This window comes from Hylobates moloch, unplaced genomic scaffold, assembly GCF_009828535.3.
Source record: "Hylobates moloch isolate HMO894 unplaced genomic scaffold, HMol_V3 SCAFFOLD_16, whole genome shotgun sequence".
In the NCBI taxonomy this organism is placed as follows: Eukaryota; Metazoa; Chordata; class Mammalia; order Primates; family Hylobatidae; genus Hylobates; species Hylobates moloch.
This window is the reverse complement of record NW_026652291.1, coordinates 73,394,101-73,411,545: the sequence shown is the minus strand read 5'-3', so window position 1 is coordinate 73,411,545 and position 17,445 is coordinate 73,394,101.

Here is a 17,445-nt window from a genome sequence, read left to right as displayed (position 1 = left end):
TTACACCAGAAGTTTGGTTTGTATTTAGCATTAACATGCTAGGCACTATGGTAGCCCCTGTGGGTGCAAAGATGAATAAAACACAGTTCATGCCTTCAGAAGTGTATACCATGGTGAGGAGGAAGCACTAACAAACCCAAGCCACTCTGAGAAGCATTAAAACAGAGGTATTTAATAAAAATTCTATGAAGTCTCAATTCTGGAAATTTATCCTACAGACATACAAAAGGACTTATAGACAAGTTGTTCACTACAGCATTGTATGTTATGGGAAGAGTTAAGAAACATCCTGTCAACAAGGACTTTGTTTGAGTCCTATATACTGACATGGAGTGATCTGCGGGATATATTTTATATGAGCAATCAAGCCGCAGAACAGGTATGGTGTATGTTGCTTTTTGTATAGGAAATCTAGGAAATAAAAATATGCACTAATGCTTGTATATACATAAAAACATTGGAAGAGCCCAGAGGAAAACAGGGCAAGTGCTAACCTATAGGGGGCATCAGGGATTAGTGGGGTGGATAGGAAAAGGGAACATAATACAGCTTTTCAATGTGTACCTTTTAATGTCATTTTAATTCTTGAGCTATATGATTGCATTATCTAGTCGAAAATATTATATTAAAAACCTAAATGATAAAATAAGATTTCCCCCTCTTCAACCTCTGCATTTCTCGAGGTATTTGGAAGTGCTTGGCTACATTTATCTGGGATAAAGAACATTACATGGGACTGGACAAGGGAGGCGCCGAATAGGATAAAGAAACTTTCTCTTTTATTATTATTATTAATTATTATTATTATTATTATTATACTTTAAGTTATAGGGTACATGTGCATAGTGTGCAGGTTTGTTACTTATGTATCCATGTGCCATGTTGGTGTGCTGCACCCGTTAATGTTAACTCTTCTTTTACATTAGGTATTTCTCCTAATGCTATCCCTCCCCCCTCCCCCCACACCATGACAGGCCCTGGTGTGTGACATTCCCCACCCTATGTCCAAGTGTTCTCATTGTTCAATTCCCACCTATGAGTGAGAACATGGGGTGTTTGGTTTTCTCTCCTTGTGATAGTTTGCTCAGAATGATGGTTTCTAGCTTCATCCATGTCCCTACAAAGGACATGAACTCATCGATAAAGAAACTTTCTTAGAGTCCACTGAATTTTTCTTACCACATTCATAAATCCACTATCTCATGGAAATGATTTTGGGCAGAGCTAGGATAAAGAATACTATTCTTCACAGAATTCTGAGACATAGAATTTCTGGGTTTTTTTTGTTGTTTTGTTTTGTTTGAGACAGAGTCTCCCTCTTGTCACCTGGGCTGGAGTGCAGTGGCACGATCTCAGCTCACTGCAACCTCTGCCTGCTGGATTCAAGCAATTCTGCTGCCTCAGCCTCCCAAGTAGCTGGGACTACAGGCGTGTGCCACCTCGCCTGGCTAATTTTTTGTTGTTGTTTTGTTTTTTTGGTATTTTTAGTGGAGATGGGTTTTTGCCATGTTGGCCAGGCTGGTCTTGAACTCCCGACTTCAGATGATCTGCCTGCCTTGGCCTCCCAAAGTGTTGGGATTACAGGCATGAGCCATGGCACCCAGCCTGGAATTTCTTATAAACAGGACACATGTACGATGTGGGAATAATTTCAGGAGATTTCATTCTTTTAGCGTCCTATAGGCAAGGCTGTGAGAGTGGCCACTTCAGGTTTCCCATGATGATGTGGTAGGAAAGGCACGATTGACCTATACCTTGAGTTGACATGCTTAAGTCATGAGGTTGAGCAATGGAAATTTTTCTTCTTAAAGCTTTAAATAGGCTGGGCATGGTGGCTCGCACCTGTAATTCCAGCACTTTGGGAAGCCAAGGTGGGAGAATCACTTGAGCCCAGGAATTAGAGACCAACCTGGGCAACAAAGTGAGACCCCGTTTCTACAAGAAATCAAAACATTAGTGGGGTGTGGGGGTGCACGCCTGTAGTTCTAGCTATATGGGAGGCAGAGGCAGGAGGATTGTTTGATCCCAGGAGGTGGAGTCTGCAGTGAGCCATGACCGCCGGGGTAATAGAGCAAGACCCTGTCATACAAAAAGCTTTTAATAAGGGTCTCATGCTGATCAATGAAAAGAGAAATTTGCTGCCTTACCAAAGAAATACCTCTTTTCTTTAACAAAGATATGTCCCATAAATTTTCTAGAACATCACATTAAAGTGATTTGCAGAAAGGTTGTGAGATAGAATTAGGTCTTGAGAATTCTCTAGTCTCTTCCATAAAGTGAAATCAGGAAGTTTTGAAAGAAGGTGGTAGAGAATAAATAACTTGTGAGGAAAAATGTTGATGATGATTTCATGATTACAATGTTAGAAGATTGTTAAAGAGTGATATAATCATCACAGGAGTCACACAAGGACATAAATGGCCCCTGGTGGATGAGGAGGACTGTACTTCCCTGTACATCTCTGCACCAAAGCTCATTACTACTATGACTGCCCTGACTTTCCAGTTCATTTTAGTCGTTTTTGGCCATAAGACTATACCCAGGTGATAAGCCCTGGTTACCCAGGAAGCATGGGGGTGGATGAGCATGAAGGGATGATTCCCTGCCTTCCATTCACCAGTTTCTCTCATTGCTTCCCTCATCCCCCACAAATGTCATTTTGTCTCTCAGCTGGTCTCAAATCAGTCCTGCGACAAGAGTCTGAAAAATCCTAGTGATTTAGGAATGAGACTTTCAGATATGATAAAGTGACCATATAACTTATCTAGCCTACACCTAGTATCAGTTCCTTTTTTGAAGTACTAGTGAGTCATTTTATTTTTATGTGGTTATCACACAAATGTGAACATGTTAAGCAAGTTATTGCTAGCAATCAGGACCGCTTGTTACATAACATCAGTAAGAGGGACTCAGGTGAGAAACAACTCTGATTATAGGTATTTAGCCCAAATGTACATCAGTTGTAACTCCTTCAATGTATTCTTTTAGCAGCTAATTGAAATACTTTATCAGTGAAAGTCTTGACACAACAGTTATACAAACATACACATAAGAACATGGGGAAATTAAATAAGACTTATAATATACACCTTAACAAAATGATGGCTTAATTTGTACTCCCTTTGTAATTTTAACTAAATATTGTGGTGAGTAGTTCTTACTTTAAATCCTAAGTATATGGGCATTTATTACACACAATATGAAAATACTTCAGGAGGCTTGTGATTAACGCTGTGGTATTCAGGCACAGTTTATAGAGACTTTCAATCAAAGACAAAAGGCCCAAGCAGATGATGAAACACTTAAAAAAGATGTATGTATACAACTAAGGACTTAATTCACACTTTCTCATTTTAGCTCAGTTCTAGTTCTTGGCTTATGAGGGATGGCCTCAAAGAAGTATTCGCTGAGCTTGGCTCAGGGATGCCCTATGGATTAGCCCCTAGGGTAGGTTGGCCAGAAAAAATGCAGGATGTTCAGTTAAATTTAATTCCAGATAAATAATGAAAAATTTTTAGTATAAATATGTCTCAAATATTGAATGTAACATACTATATTTAAAAAGTTAGTTGTTTATTAGAAATTAAAATGTAATTGGACATTTTTTATTTTTATTTTTTCGAAATCTGGCATCCCATAGGTGCTGAAGAATACTCAAATACCTCCTTTCCCTGCCCGCCATGACTGAACTTGGATCTTTCAATCATACAGACACATGCTCTAACTCTTACGTACTCACTCTCTGAGATAAAATGCCTTACAGATTTGAAACCCTCAAATCCAGAATTTCAATCTAGCTCCATGGTCTGGATCTCTTATTGGATATTGCCTATTACCTAAGCTTGCTCCCTCCCCATAGAACATTTTGTTTATACCACATATTTTCAAAGACATTTTTAAACATTAGTTTTTGAAGAGAAACATCAGTTGCCTTGCCACTAAATGTAATACAGAGAACATGTGAACACCTAAGTTCCTCACTCTCTCTCTCTCTCTCTCTCTCTCTGCATGAACTTAAATGCCAATTTTTATTTTTATTTATTTATTTTTTTTCAGATGGAGTCTCACTCTGTCACCCAGGCTGCAGTGCAGTGGCGCTATCTTGGCTCACTGCAACCTCTGCCTTCCAGGTTCAAGTGATTCTTATGCCTCAGCCTCCTGAGTAGCTGGGATTACAGGTGCATGCAGCCACACCTGGCTAGTTTTTGTATTTTTAGTAGAGACGGGGTTTCGCCATGTTGGCCATGGCCAGTCTTGAACCCCTGACCTCAAGTGATCCACCTACTTCGGCCTCTCAAAGTGCTGGAAATACAGATGTGAGCCACTGCGCCTGGCCCAATTTTGATTTTTCAAAAGCATGTCCTTAAGGTTTTGTGCCTAAATTTTAAAGGGGAGACAGATGTGAAACGAGATAGGAGAGTTCTTTTCAGACTAAGTTTGTACTTCTAGATTGGTCTCTTGGAACTGTGGTAAAGGTAGCTACTCAAAGATTTAATTTAAGATTTTCTAAGTCAAACCAAATGCCACTACTACTAAAATACAGGAACTAAAGAAAAGGGACAGCAATATGGTAGGATAAAGAATAAAAAATGTAGAGTTAGCAGATTTGAGATCAAGTCCTAGCTCTGTACCAGAAGTAGCTGTGAGATCCTAGGCAAGTCATTCAGCCTCTGTGACTTGCCAGTTTCCTCCTCAATACAACAGGGATAATAGGGCCACCCTAAAGAGACATACTATTTGTAGAAAATTTGTAAACTTCAAGTCCAATCCAGATGCTTGTAGTGGTGATGATGAAGATGATGGTCAAGACATAAACATGACATAAGTCAATTATTAAAGAGATTTAAATTTAGACCCTCAATTTTTTTACTACCTACTCGGTTCACAAGAACTATATACATAAGAGTATTGTTCTTATATGGGTTGAGAAAAGAAAAAAAGATACCAAAAACTAACCCAATTTCATATACTTTTAGAAAACAGCTAACTAAAATGTTGTGTGTCTAAAAATGGGATGTTTAGAGTAAAATATTTAGGATCACATTGAAATCATGGATAACAGAGAAGAACACTGAGAAACATTTTGTTTAAAGCCATTTACTTTTATTTTTGGGTCAATACTGATTCAATACCCAGCCTATTTTATAAAAAGCCTTAGCAAGGTCTGTTCAGACTCATTTATTATTATTATTGCCATAATCGGCTTGGAGTTTTCAGTGCATAGTGAAGGCTTTGAGGAGATGTTGAGTGTATCTATTTGTTCAGTGATAATAGAGAGGATGGAGCAAGAGAAGAGGCTGGGCTGTATGCCCTAGGGTTCCTTTTTGGCACTTGTGTCCTATGCTCAAGGAGAAGGGTGGAGGGAGCTCCCAGGCCAGCTCTGGTGAAGACTGCGGGAGGGCTGAGCTGTCCGAGCACTGGGTGCCAACTCTGATTGGAGAGTATTTATCCTTGTTTAATTTTACTTCAGGCTTTACTATATAACCAACACATACATGTTACAGAAAACTAGTGAATATAGATAAGCAAAAAAAGACAACATAACAGTCACCCCTAACTCTTCCCTCCAGAGGTTTGGAATGCTTGTGAGATGCTAGTTTGTGTTGCACTGTATCCCCATGTGAGTTGTGAGCTCTGTGAGGGAACAGAGTTCATCCCGCTCTGTCAGAATCCCCCAAAGAGGCCTATTATGGTGGTCTGCATGGAGGTGTTACTCAACACACACATTTTAACCAAGGCATCCAGGTTGGCGCTAAAAGTCTTTGTCACCAAATCCTGAGCTCCATCCTTTACTGGGTCTTGAATTGCTTTTCTTTCACTTCCACTTCCCACACTTGGTCATAAAAGTAAGGGAGTTAGGGTTCCAGCTCTAGATTAAAAGTGTCTACCTTTAGAACTCAGAATCATCTGACCTTGCCTGGGGACTGAGTGGAGAGGGATCAAGTGGGATAAGCCTGGCCCAGTCATCAAACTTTACTTGTTGGAGTGGAGCAGTTACTCTAAGTACCTCAGGTTGTTTACCTTTGCCCCAGGTGCAGAGTTCCATGGACTCAGTCCTGGATCCTGGGAGAAAGAGAGGATGGTACATAAAAATCAGAAGACACACTTTCACCCAAGCCTCTGAGACTTCGGCGAGCCAGGCAATATTGCCTTGGAAATACCTCATGGAGAGAATAAATAGAAAGAGGCATTCTTCTCCATTGCACCATAAATCACTGAGCAGAATTGGCCCATCTGTCTTCTGGGGTATTGGTGGCAGTGCCAGTAGAACATGCAGTGGTGGTGGCCAGCTGAGGGGCAAGTGGCCTGGTGCTATACAGGAGGCGGTTGTTTCCAGAGAGGCACAGACATGGTAGAGCCCTGAAGTGCAGTGGGATCTAGAAGTATTCCAGTTTACAGTAGATGTGGTTGTATCTGTAGGACACAGTGGTAATCAACAGAGCAAAACAAAAGCATAAGAGTGGCATCTTTCACAAGAATTATAACCAAATACTTGCGAGACACAACCCAAGACGTGTGTGTTGCATGTGTGTGTCTGTGTGTGTGCGGAGAAGGGCAAAAACTCTAGAGAGGGCTCCATTACAGACATCTGACCTGACTTCCTCTTTCCTAAAATCAGTCCTAAAAGTTGTTACTAAAGCAATAAAATAACTGTCCTTTCCAGTCATTTGACTAAACTATTTTTGGCCTTAACAGCCTTCCTCTGGTGTCCTATAATACTTGAATTGGATTCAGGCATCTCTGACTCCCTCCCCAGAATTTCTGGGTTAATAATAATATTGATCTTGTAGGGTTGTTAGGAGGATTAAACAGTGTAATACTTGTTAAGAGCTCAGCACAGTGCCAGGCATATAGTAAGCACTTCTCAGTATTAACTCTAATATGACTGCTGCCTCAGTTCACCTCCCACACAGCTTAGTGTGCTGTGAGAGAGACTTAAGCTCAAATTGTGACTCACCATTAATGTCCTTGGACAGATTACTTAATTTCTGGGCAATCTGAATTAACCCTACAAATATGGAGCCCACTGTGTGCCAGGCATTGTGCCAGGTACTGAAGACCCATGGATAAACAGCTCAAACCTGCCTACGAAGCACACAATGTCTGGGAGGCAGGAGAGGCAGTGAAATAAGCAATTTTAATACAGAGCTGCAAGGAAATCAGATGTGCTGATGCCCACTCATCCAACTTGGGTTGGACCAATAGTTAATAGACTCAACCAAAAAGTCAGTAAAGTGGAGAGTCATTAAAAATGTTATCTACATGCCTTAAATGTTCTATTTCAACTTAAAGCAGATTAGAGGTTGTCAGGAGACAGGGGAGCAGGGGAATGAGGAGTGGTTACTTAAGAGTACAGGGCGTTTTTCTAGGGTGATGAACAAGTTTTGAAACTAGACAGCGTTGGTAGTGGCACAGTATCATGAATGCACTAAATGCCATTGACTTGTATACTTTCAAATGGTTAATTGTATGCTATATGAATTTCACTTCAATAAAAAATATAAATGTATATTATTTTGCCAATTTTTTGATGCAAGGCTAAGGACTTTTCCTTAAATATATGTCCCATAATTGAAGTCCCAGGTCATCTTTCTGATTTAAACCACATCCATAATATATACACACGTTTTATTTCTATTTTAATTTCTTTAAATTGGAGCAAGAACTTAGATACTGACAAATCTATGTCAGAGTAGAATCTGTTTAGATTTTTAATGATTTCTTTCCATTTACAACTTTATATCCATGGAAGCAACTTTCAGAAGCTTACATTTATGTCTTTGTACATTATAGAAACAACTTTCTGTACTTTTATTAATTTACATAAGATTTCCTCAAATAACATAGCTATAATAATAAGTAAAACTGTTATAAAAGAACTTAGACCAAACACATCTGACTCTTGGTAGGCACACAATGCAATTCAACTGGTGAGAGCAGTAGTAAGATGAGTGTATAGACAGCAGCTTATCAGCTTTGAGCGTTGGGGAGGGCAGGGCTGTAGTCAGTGTGCTTTACAAAGGAAATTATGTGTATCAAGCAAGCTGGTTAAATAGAGGCCACTTTAAGAGCATTTGTAATACAGCGGCTGCCCAGAAGAAGGATACTTTACCTGGACTGGGGGTTGAGGAATGTCTTTCCAGAGGAGGTGACATAAGTTGAGATCTAAAGATGTGGAAGGACTTAGCCAGAAGAAAAGTCAGAAGATCTGTTTCAAGCACTGGAAACAACCAGAGAGAGAAGACAGCACCCACATTGGACGAACAGCAAGAAGTATTGCTGGAGTGTGGCGTGCAGAAGGGGATGTGTTGAAGATGAAACTTGGAGAGGATCATGTTAACCATGTTAAGAAGTTTAGACTTTATTTTAGGGACAGTGGAAAGCCATGGAAAATTTTTAAGTAGAGGACTGACATAATCAGACTTGTGTTTTAGAAAGATCCCCTGGACTGCATTCCAGGGACCAGAATAGAGATGGTGGTAGGGCAGGGGAGGGGTGAAGGGTAGGAAGTCCAGTGATGGGGCTACCAAGGGAGTGGTGATATCAGCCTAGTACTATAGGGATGGAGAAGAGTACACCTCAGCTCTGAGAGGCAGGTAGGGGGTAGACTGTACAGGGGTTTAGTGGCCAAGTGTATTTGGGGGTGAAGGAAAGAAGGAAGACCAGCTTTGGTGATGGTGTCATTTGCTGAAATAGAGAACATGGAACAACAGTAGCTTTGGAAAGAAGATGAGGTAAACTTAGAATATATTGAATTTGAGGTCTAATGAAGCTGTGGGATGTCCATTAAGTAGCTAGACATGTAACTCTAAAACTGGATCTCAGAGTTTTTAAAGTGGCCAAAAAGTCACATAATGTAAGGAATGGAAAGTATCCAACGAGTTTTATCAATGAGGAGGCCCCTGGTAACATTGGTGAAAGCAGCTTCAGAAAGCAGGTAAGCACATGAGCCCAATGGTAATGGGTTGAGGAGCGTGTGGGCATGAGGAAATGACCATGGGTACTTAATCATTTAGAGAATTTGGGCTTCGAAGGGGAGGACAGAGTAGGGGAATTTCCAGAGTAGCTGAAAGAGGAGTAGGGGATGAAGAACATATTTAAGCATTACTAAGATGAGTCAGTAGAAAGGTAAAGGCTGCAAATGTAAGGGAGGAAATAATGAGGGGGTTAAGCGCAGAAACCCACACTTACTATGGAACGCTGTTGTGAGGGGTTAGGTGAGTAAGCCCGTGTAAAGCATTATGCTCTGCCAGGCACGGTGGCCCGCGTCTGTCATCCCAACACTTTGGGAGGCCGAGGTGGGCGGACTGCTTGTGCTCAGGAGTTCAAGACCAGCCTGGGCAACATGGCAAAACCCTTTCTCTGCAAAAAATACTAAAATTAGCTGGGCCCGGTGGTTCACGCCTGTAGTCACAGCTACTTGGGAGGCTGAGGCATGGGAATCACTTGAGCCCAGGAGGTTGAGCCTGCAGTGAGTGGTGACTGTGCCATTGTTAGTTCCTTTCATTCTCTATGCACTGCCCATCCCCTATTTTGTTTCATCTGTGCCCTGATATAATTACTTTGGCCTGTGCCTTTTTGGCTGCATACCTGTGGTTTTAGATAGTTACTCATGCAATTCTGGATGGGCATCTAGGTTTAGAAACTAGTAGAGACTGGTTTAATGACTTGCCTATCCCCTCTTCCCATATATGGCCTCAGCAAATCCCATTTCTCAAATGTGTACTCTCACTTTCACTGTCATGTTTAGTTGCTCAGCAGAGGTGATGGGCTCCTAACCACACCTGAGTCATCTCATGTACTCATTCAGACTTCAAAGTATCTTAGCTTTCCATTTTTTCAACTAAGCCAAGATGGGAGGTTTCTGTTCATTGTGGAAAGAGGCTCTTTTCTACTCATAGCCTTATTCCAATGTTTATCTTTAATTATTAACAAGAATTATTAAATGCTTAGTTCATTGCTTGCGCAGAGTATTCAAAAAACTGAATTTTCCTTTCCTTAGTTCTGTTTGTCACATTTCATTTCCTCCTTGCTCACCTCTTAGCCATTTTTCTGCCATACAGGCCCTCCTCCTCATGCCCTCTTTTTTTCTTTTTTTTAGCATTTCGATATGTTTCTTTCCAATTATTTCTATGCTTTGGAAAAACATAATTGAAAAAAATACTGCATGTTTTTTTTTCAGTTGCTATTTTAACATAATTATTTTCCTGTTAAAATTATTAACTCTAATTTTGATAACTGCTAGGTATTTTATCTTACAGCTATACCAAGCTTCATCTGGCCATTTTCCTATAATTAAGCATCTAGGTGCTCATGTGTTTACACATATATCTTTGTTCACATTGTTTATGATTTCCCTACCTAAGGCTTCTAGAAGTGGGATTACAATGGTAAGCATTTTAAGAGGAATACAAAAGCTAGCTTCACACTACGAACTAGAAGTGATACTGCTGTTTTCTCACCAGCAGAATACTAACTTTTCAAGTCCCATTCATATTATGACAAAAAAGAATGGCTTCACAAATCTCATTCATTTTATAAGTAGCATCATCTTCATCTTAAAAATATAAGTCATCTAATTGTTTACAGTGTTATACACTGTTCAGAGAACCACATAGCTCTGATTCCTTCATTCCAAAAATTTACTTTCCAAGGAATATATACTGATGTGAAGATTCACCAAATGCAGACAAGAACTATTAAAAGTACCCCATGGATGGACCTCCAAATGAGTTTAGGGTAATTGCGCTTAAAATATTAGGACCAAAGTACATTTATTTTGTAGATGGAGGAGGGGAGGAGACGAGTGGGAACCAGCTTGACATCCAGTCTTCACCTGGACATATGGGAAGAACAAATGTGCGATCTGCTCATTCCCTCTGAAGTTCTCTGTTACATATTTCCTCCTCTCTTGCAGAGCATAATAACCAATGACTGCTCTCAGAAAGGTACTGTGACCACCACTTGCTTGGCTCTCCAACTTCCTCCCCCATTTCCCTCTTGACTCCTCTTTGCCATATGACCTTCTGTCCCCTAGCCTTGCCTCAGGTCCCCGACGAATCCTGTCCTTAATCTGTGGGGGTGGTAGGTGGCACTGGTTTGAAGAGCTTACTGGATCTCCCTCAGTGAGTCAGCCTGGAGTTGTGTTTGAAAACCACAGGCCCTGACTGTGGCTGTCAGACCTCCCAGACACCACCTGCTGCTGCCCATCATCATCTTCAGGTGCTGGGCTCCCCTGTGGGCCTCGTCCGCCCGCCTCTGCTGCAGCTGTCCCATGGGTGCCCGCCCTCTCTGACACCACAAGAGAACCCATCTAGATTCCAGGAACAAACTCTATTTGCCTTCTTCCCACTGAAGGTAAAAGCAACATTAATAACCACAACAAATACTTAGTGAGTGCTTACTATTATTCATTTAATTGTTGGCCCTTCCATCCCTGGCTATGATGAGAGACATGCCATAGCTTACTCCTAAAGAGACCTGAGGACACACATGTGCAAACATATTGAGCATATCATCACTGGCATCAAAACTGATTTTCCCTGTCTACCCAGAACAGGCCCGAGGGAGAGGGAAAAGCGGACACCCACCTCTGTCGCTGTTTGCGTGCCAAGTCCAGGAACAGTCCATACAGCCCTGCTGCATCCCACGACGCTGTCACAAAGCAGGAGTTCATCCAAGGCCGAGGTGTTGTCATCAGAATACTCGTTAAAGTAGGGATGCTGACTTTGCTCTTGGGCAGATTCTCTTCCTGTGGAGTATCCAGCCTGTTTGCCTAGTTTTCCTGTTCTTCCGGGGTCTGGTCTCTATGTTTTACTGCAGTCCAGCTACCAAAGTGGTATAAGTAGAATTGAAAGAATTCTAAATAGCTTTTCCCCCTATGTTAGCTGCCTCACGTTAATGTGGTTTTATGGTCTGCAAATAAGTGTTTTGATGATTTGGCGACTGCAGTTATCCATACTAGCTAGCCCTCCTACCACTCACTGCTGACAGTTAATTATTATCGAATATCCACCCACCCAGGGTGAGTTATAAGTTATACCAGGTGTTTTGGTTAATAATACTAATTCAATTAACTTTACTGTTTACTCTCTCATCTTAACCAGCTGGTAAAATAAGATGGATTGGATTGGCCAGGCGCGGTGGCTCACGCATGTAATCCCACCACTTTGGGAGGCCGAGGTGGGCGGATCACGAGATCAGGAGATCGAGACCATCCTGGCTAACGTGGTGAAACCCTGTCTCTACTAAAAATACAAAAAAAAAATTAGCCAGGCGTGGTGGCGGGCGCCTGTAGTCCACAGGAGAAGGCATGAACCAGGAGGTGGACTTCAAGACTGAGACTGCCACTGCACTCACCTGGTAAAGACCAAATGTCTCAAAAAAATTGAATTGGTATTTAAATTTTTTTTCTTTGTGAGGCTTTTCCCTTATTCATATTAAATTTAAACTGTTTTTCAAATTTATTTTACTATTCATATTTCCTGTGCATGAATCATATAACCATGTCCTTTGCCCATTTATCCATTGGGAATATTATTAGTGTTCACATGTATGTTTGAATAAATTTTCATATACTTGGTGCTGATATTTCTATTTTTCATGTGTGTTAATTTTTTTGGTTTTTATTGTTAGTTGTTTCTATTACTTACAAGTTAAAAATTTATGTAATTATATTTGACCATTTTATTTCATTTCTAATTTCTCCATTTGCTCCAATTGTAAGAAAATTATCACTTTAAAATGAGACTAAAAGCCCTATATATTCTTTTAGGTCTCTATTTCCCACTATCCCTGAGATTTTACTCTGACATTCTCTGGGCCTTACAGCCCAGGCCCTATAATTATTCAACACATTATTTTCACAAAGGTTAGATGCTTGTGTTATGACTTCAATTGAGCAGTTACCTTAGAGTCTACTACCTACCTATTTATCCTGTATTTACAACTATTTCCCATGTTTTCTGTTGTCCAAGGGGCTTATAACATTCACACCCAACTTCACTCATTCACTTCCTCATTTACTTATTCACTCACTCACACTTTCATTTATTCATTCATTTATTATATTTGGCACACAAACTCTAGGGTGACTACCAGGGATCCTTGCTTCCTGGTGTGTTCACTCGTGTATAGGCAGGACCTGGGACTTGCTTCTAACCAACAGAATACATCAAAAGTGGTGGGATGTTCTTCCTGTGATTGTGTTACATAATATAAGACGCTGTCTTGCTAGTAGACTCACTCCAGACTCTCTCCTTGTTGGCTTGATGAAGTAAGCAGTCATGTTGAGGAAGCTCTCATGGTGAGGAACCTTGGGCAAACTCCAGCCAGCAGTCAGAAAGAAGCCTGGATATTTGGTCTTAGAGCAGCATGGAAATGACTTCTGCCAATAACCTGAGTGAGCTTAAAAGGGGTTTCTTCCTCAGTCAAATCTCCAGATGAGAACACTATCCAGGTGTCACCTTGATTACAGTGTTGTGAGACTCTAAGCAGAGGGCCCATCTAAGCCATGCCCTTACCTAGAAACTGTAAGATAATAAGTAGTTGTTGTTTTGAGCCACAAAGTATGCAGTAATTTGTTATGCAGAAACAGAAAACAAATACGCGGTGCTGTGCTAATGATCATATGCATGATCTCTTAGTGCTTCAAGTAACGTTATAAGCCTGATACTAATATTATCTTCATTTACAGATGGAGAAACTGAGGCCCAGAAATTGATCTCCAGAATGCTTTGCTCTTAGCCACTGTACTATTATGGCATATTTTATCTTTATGTATTGCATCATTTCATGGATTCAAGTTTATCAATGTCCTTTGACAAGTTTAAAAATCTGTCTGCTAAAACCTATCAAATACATTAAGGAAAAGTCCCACTTGGCACATCTCCCACACAAGGTAGATGTTTTTATAAGTTCAACTCCATAAAGACATTTCATGTAACTGTTTTATGCTGTACTTATACTATACATCTTGTAGAAATAATATTAGATTCATGAATAGGAAAGGTTTTTCTTAAAAGTGATGGACTGGCTGGGCGTGGGGGCTCACGCCTGTAATCCCAGCACTATGCGAGGCCGAGGGGGGCAGATCATGAAGTCAGGAGTTTGAGACCAACCTGACCAACATGGTGAAACCCTGTCTCTACTAAAAATACAAAAAATTAGCTGGACATGGTGGTGCGGACCTGTAATCCCAGCTATTCAGAAGGCTGAGGCAGGAGAATCGCTTGAACCTGGCAGTCAGAGGTTTCAGTGAGCCGAGATGGTGCCACTGCTGCACTCCAGCCTAGATGACAGAGAGAGACTCCGTCTTAAAAAAAAAAAAAGTAATGGATTATGAACTATTTAGAAGCAAGAATAATCATGGCAGACATGAGTCCTAAATGCTTTGAGTTTATCTGGAATTAGAACATTCAGAAAAACATTAATTAAAATATGCTGCTGCTTGGATTCTGTCTTTAACTTTGCTGTACGACTAAAACATTTAATTTGTGTCTTAATGTTAACATTTTTGATCAGGTATAGGGAAAAACATAATATAGAGAGATTTAGAAACACTTGTGTTTAACTGCTAAAGTCCTATTTGGTTCATTGTTCTGAGGAGTTAAGGTGGAATTGTGATCCCAGTACCATGTCTTCTAATAAAAGTCATTTTCGTTCTGCATTTTCAGATGTTAATTATTCATACTGCACGACTGAGGATTTTGGAGGCAGAGAGAGATTCATCTGTAATATTTGGAACACCAATGGAGGTCTATATCAACACAGAATTTATACAGCAGCTGGTGCTAGTCAGAGCTAATGACAGAATTTCAGTTTAATAAAAAGACCCCCAACTGAGCACACCATCTTGAAAAAAGTATACTTATCAAACAGCTTTCAATCAGTTCAAGAGAGACACCTTAATTGGGGAGAGGAAGAATTGCAGAGTAGTTTGTAATCATGCCAATTCCAGATCAATAACTGCATGTCGGTTCTTTGGTAGAAATAGCTTTTGCTTTATATTAAGTAATCACATATATATTCTCTCTATTTGGATAAGGAAACCTTTGCTTTATTTGACAATGTATAATGATATACTCTTCTAATTCACCTCTGTGTCTTCATAATAAACATGAGTAAAATTTAGACATGTGATGGTAAAGGTCAATATAATTATTTATTTTTAAAATGAATTTTGTATCTAATAGGAAAGCAGTGCTTATGAAATTTTTATATTTTCAAAAATTGTTTTGTTCAAATAAAATTTTATGAGTAAAGTTAAATGACGGTGGTTTAACTATAAGAAGAGTATATGGAACACTGATAATCTGATTTGTATGAAATTACTTCGGGGAAGGCTGTACAGAATAATCTAATAAGAAACAAAAAGAAGGCAATTTACTTTTTGCAGGAAGGATTTGGAATACTAAAGAAGAATATGATTCAGTCATCAAGTCTTAGTTTCCTTTTGTTAAAAGGAGAAAGTCATTCAAACTGGTGGCTTTCAATCTGTTCGTAGGCTACTAGTCTTAGTGGTGCCTTACAGGGCACTATACAGCAGGCAGGGCAGGTGGAGAGGGCAGTGAGGGGAGTATGGCCCAATAGGGAGGTCGAGGCAAAGCCTGCAGGGGAGGGCTCTGCAGTTCCCTTTCTCACATCAACCAGGGCATATCTTTTCTTTTTTCCTGCCTGCCTTTTTCCCCCCTTCCTTCCCTCCCTCCGAACTGTATCTATTTACATAGACATACATTTTTGAATGGAAATATTGGGCCTCTATATAAAATTTCTTTTTGCAAAATAGGGTTCCTCTGCTAAAATACAGTTTGAAAATCACTGGACTAGACAATTCTAAGTTTTTTTCTTTCTATGTTTCAATTACTGTCAGGATTTCAAGATCCAGGAACAACATAGCAAGGGAGATTGAAAATCTTTTAGGACACACAACAAACACCTATCTTGCATAAATGGTAGTTCAGCTAAGAGGCAAAGCTATGGGTGAAATGGCATCTTACAACGCTTTCAGATATATGGGACTGTCTTAGTCCATTTGAGTTGCTTTAAAGGATACCTAAGACTGGGTAATTTATGAAGAAAAATTGTTTACTTGGTTCACAGTTCTGCAGGCTGTACAAGACGCATGACACCAGCATCTGTATCTGGTGACCATGGCAGAGGAAGAAAAGGAGCCAGCACATACGGACCACATGTCAAGAGAGAAGAAACAAGAGAGATGGGAAGGTGCCAGGCTCTTTTAACAACTAGCTCTCAGGGCAACTCCCATGGGATCTAAGAGTGGGAACTCACTGTCTACTGTGAGGGTGGCACCAAGACATTCATGAGGGATTCAACCCCATGATCCAAACACCTCACACCAGGCCCCACCGCCAACACTGGAAATCAACTTTCAAAATGAGATTTGGTAGGACCAAACAAACCTCAGTAGAAACTATGATTAATAGGTTAAGTTTTTTGGGTTTTTTTTGAGTAATTATGTAGAGCAGAGCCATGCTCACTTAGGCACTTAATCTACTCGATGTTTGGGCAAAGGAAGACTATGACCTGATTTTAAAAATAAAAGCCTTTTGCATTTAGAGAATCATATGCTGTTAGAGCTGGTAGGATATTGGAAATCATCTTTCTCATTTTATATATTTACTTATTAATTAAATTAATAAATTTTTATTGAATTTGAATATGTGCCAGCCATCATGTTAGGTGTTAGGGATATAGTATATTGTCCCTATCTGTATAGAGATTATGCTTTAGTGGAGGAGATAGGCAATTGAACAATCATACACATAAGCATATAATTACAAATTTGTATAAGTACTATTAAACAAAAGAAAAGGGTTCCCTGAGATCCTGTGTTGGAATATACATGAGAACACTGGGCTGTAGAGAGCAAAAGTGACTTGCCTCAAGTCACTGAGTGTATGCTGTAGGGCTGGCACTAGACTTGGTCACATGTTCTCTCTGTCTCATTAGCTTAGCTGTTAAGTTTAGCTCCACAGTAAGGGCTGAGTGATAGAAATCAGAAAGCCATGAACTCCCCCCTGGGCTTGTGCACTACTTTAGAACCTTGGGCAACCTGTGAGACACCTTGGGAGACACCCAATGATCTGCACTAAGAATGGAAACTTCGAACTTTTGAAAATGGTTTTCTTCATTGGTTAAGGTCCCTGTGCTTACAATGTGGTTGACTAGAGGCTGAAAATGGTCTGCAGGGATAGCAAACTCCATGATTAAAGAAGAGCAATTCCTTAGTAGCTACAGCAAGACTATTATTTATTCAAAACTTTCAGGCTGCAACCAGGTTCAACAGCTTTCTCGAGTCTACATTACTGTGAAACAAGTCATTTGTTCCTTTTACAAACTTTTGCCCAGATAGGTTTGCCAGACCTATCAATTAGAATAAAATCTGAGTTAAACCATCATTATTAAAATTATTAGCTAAGAGCC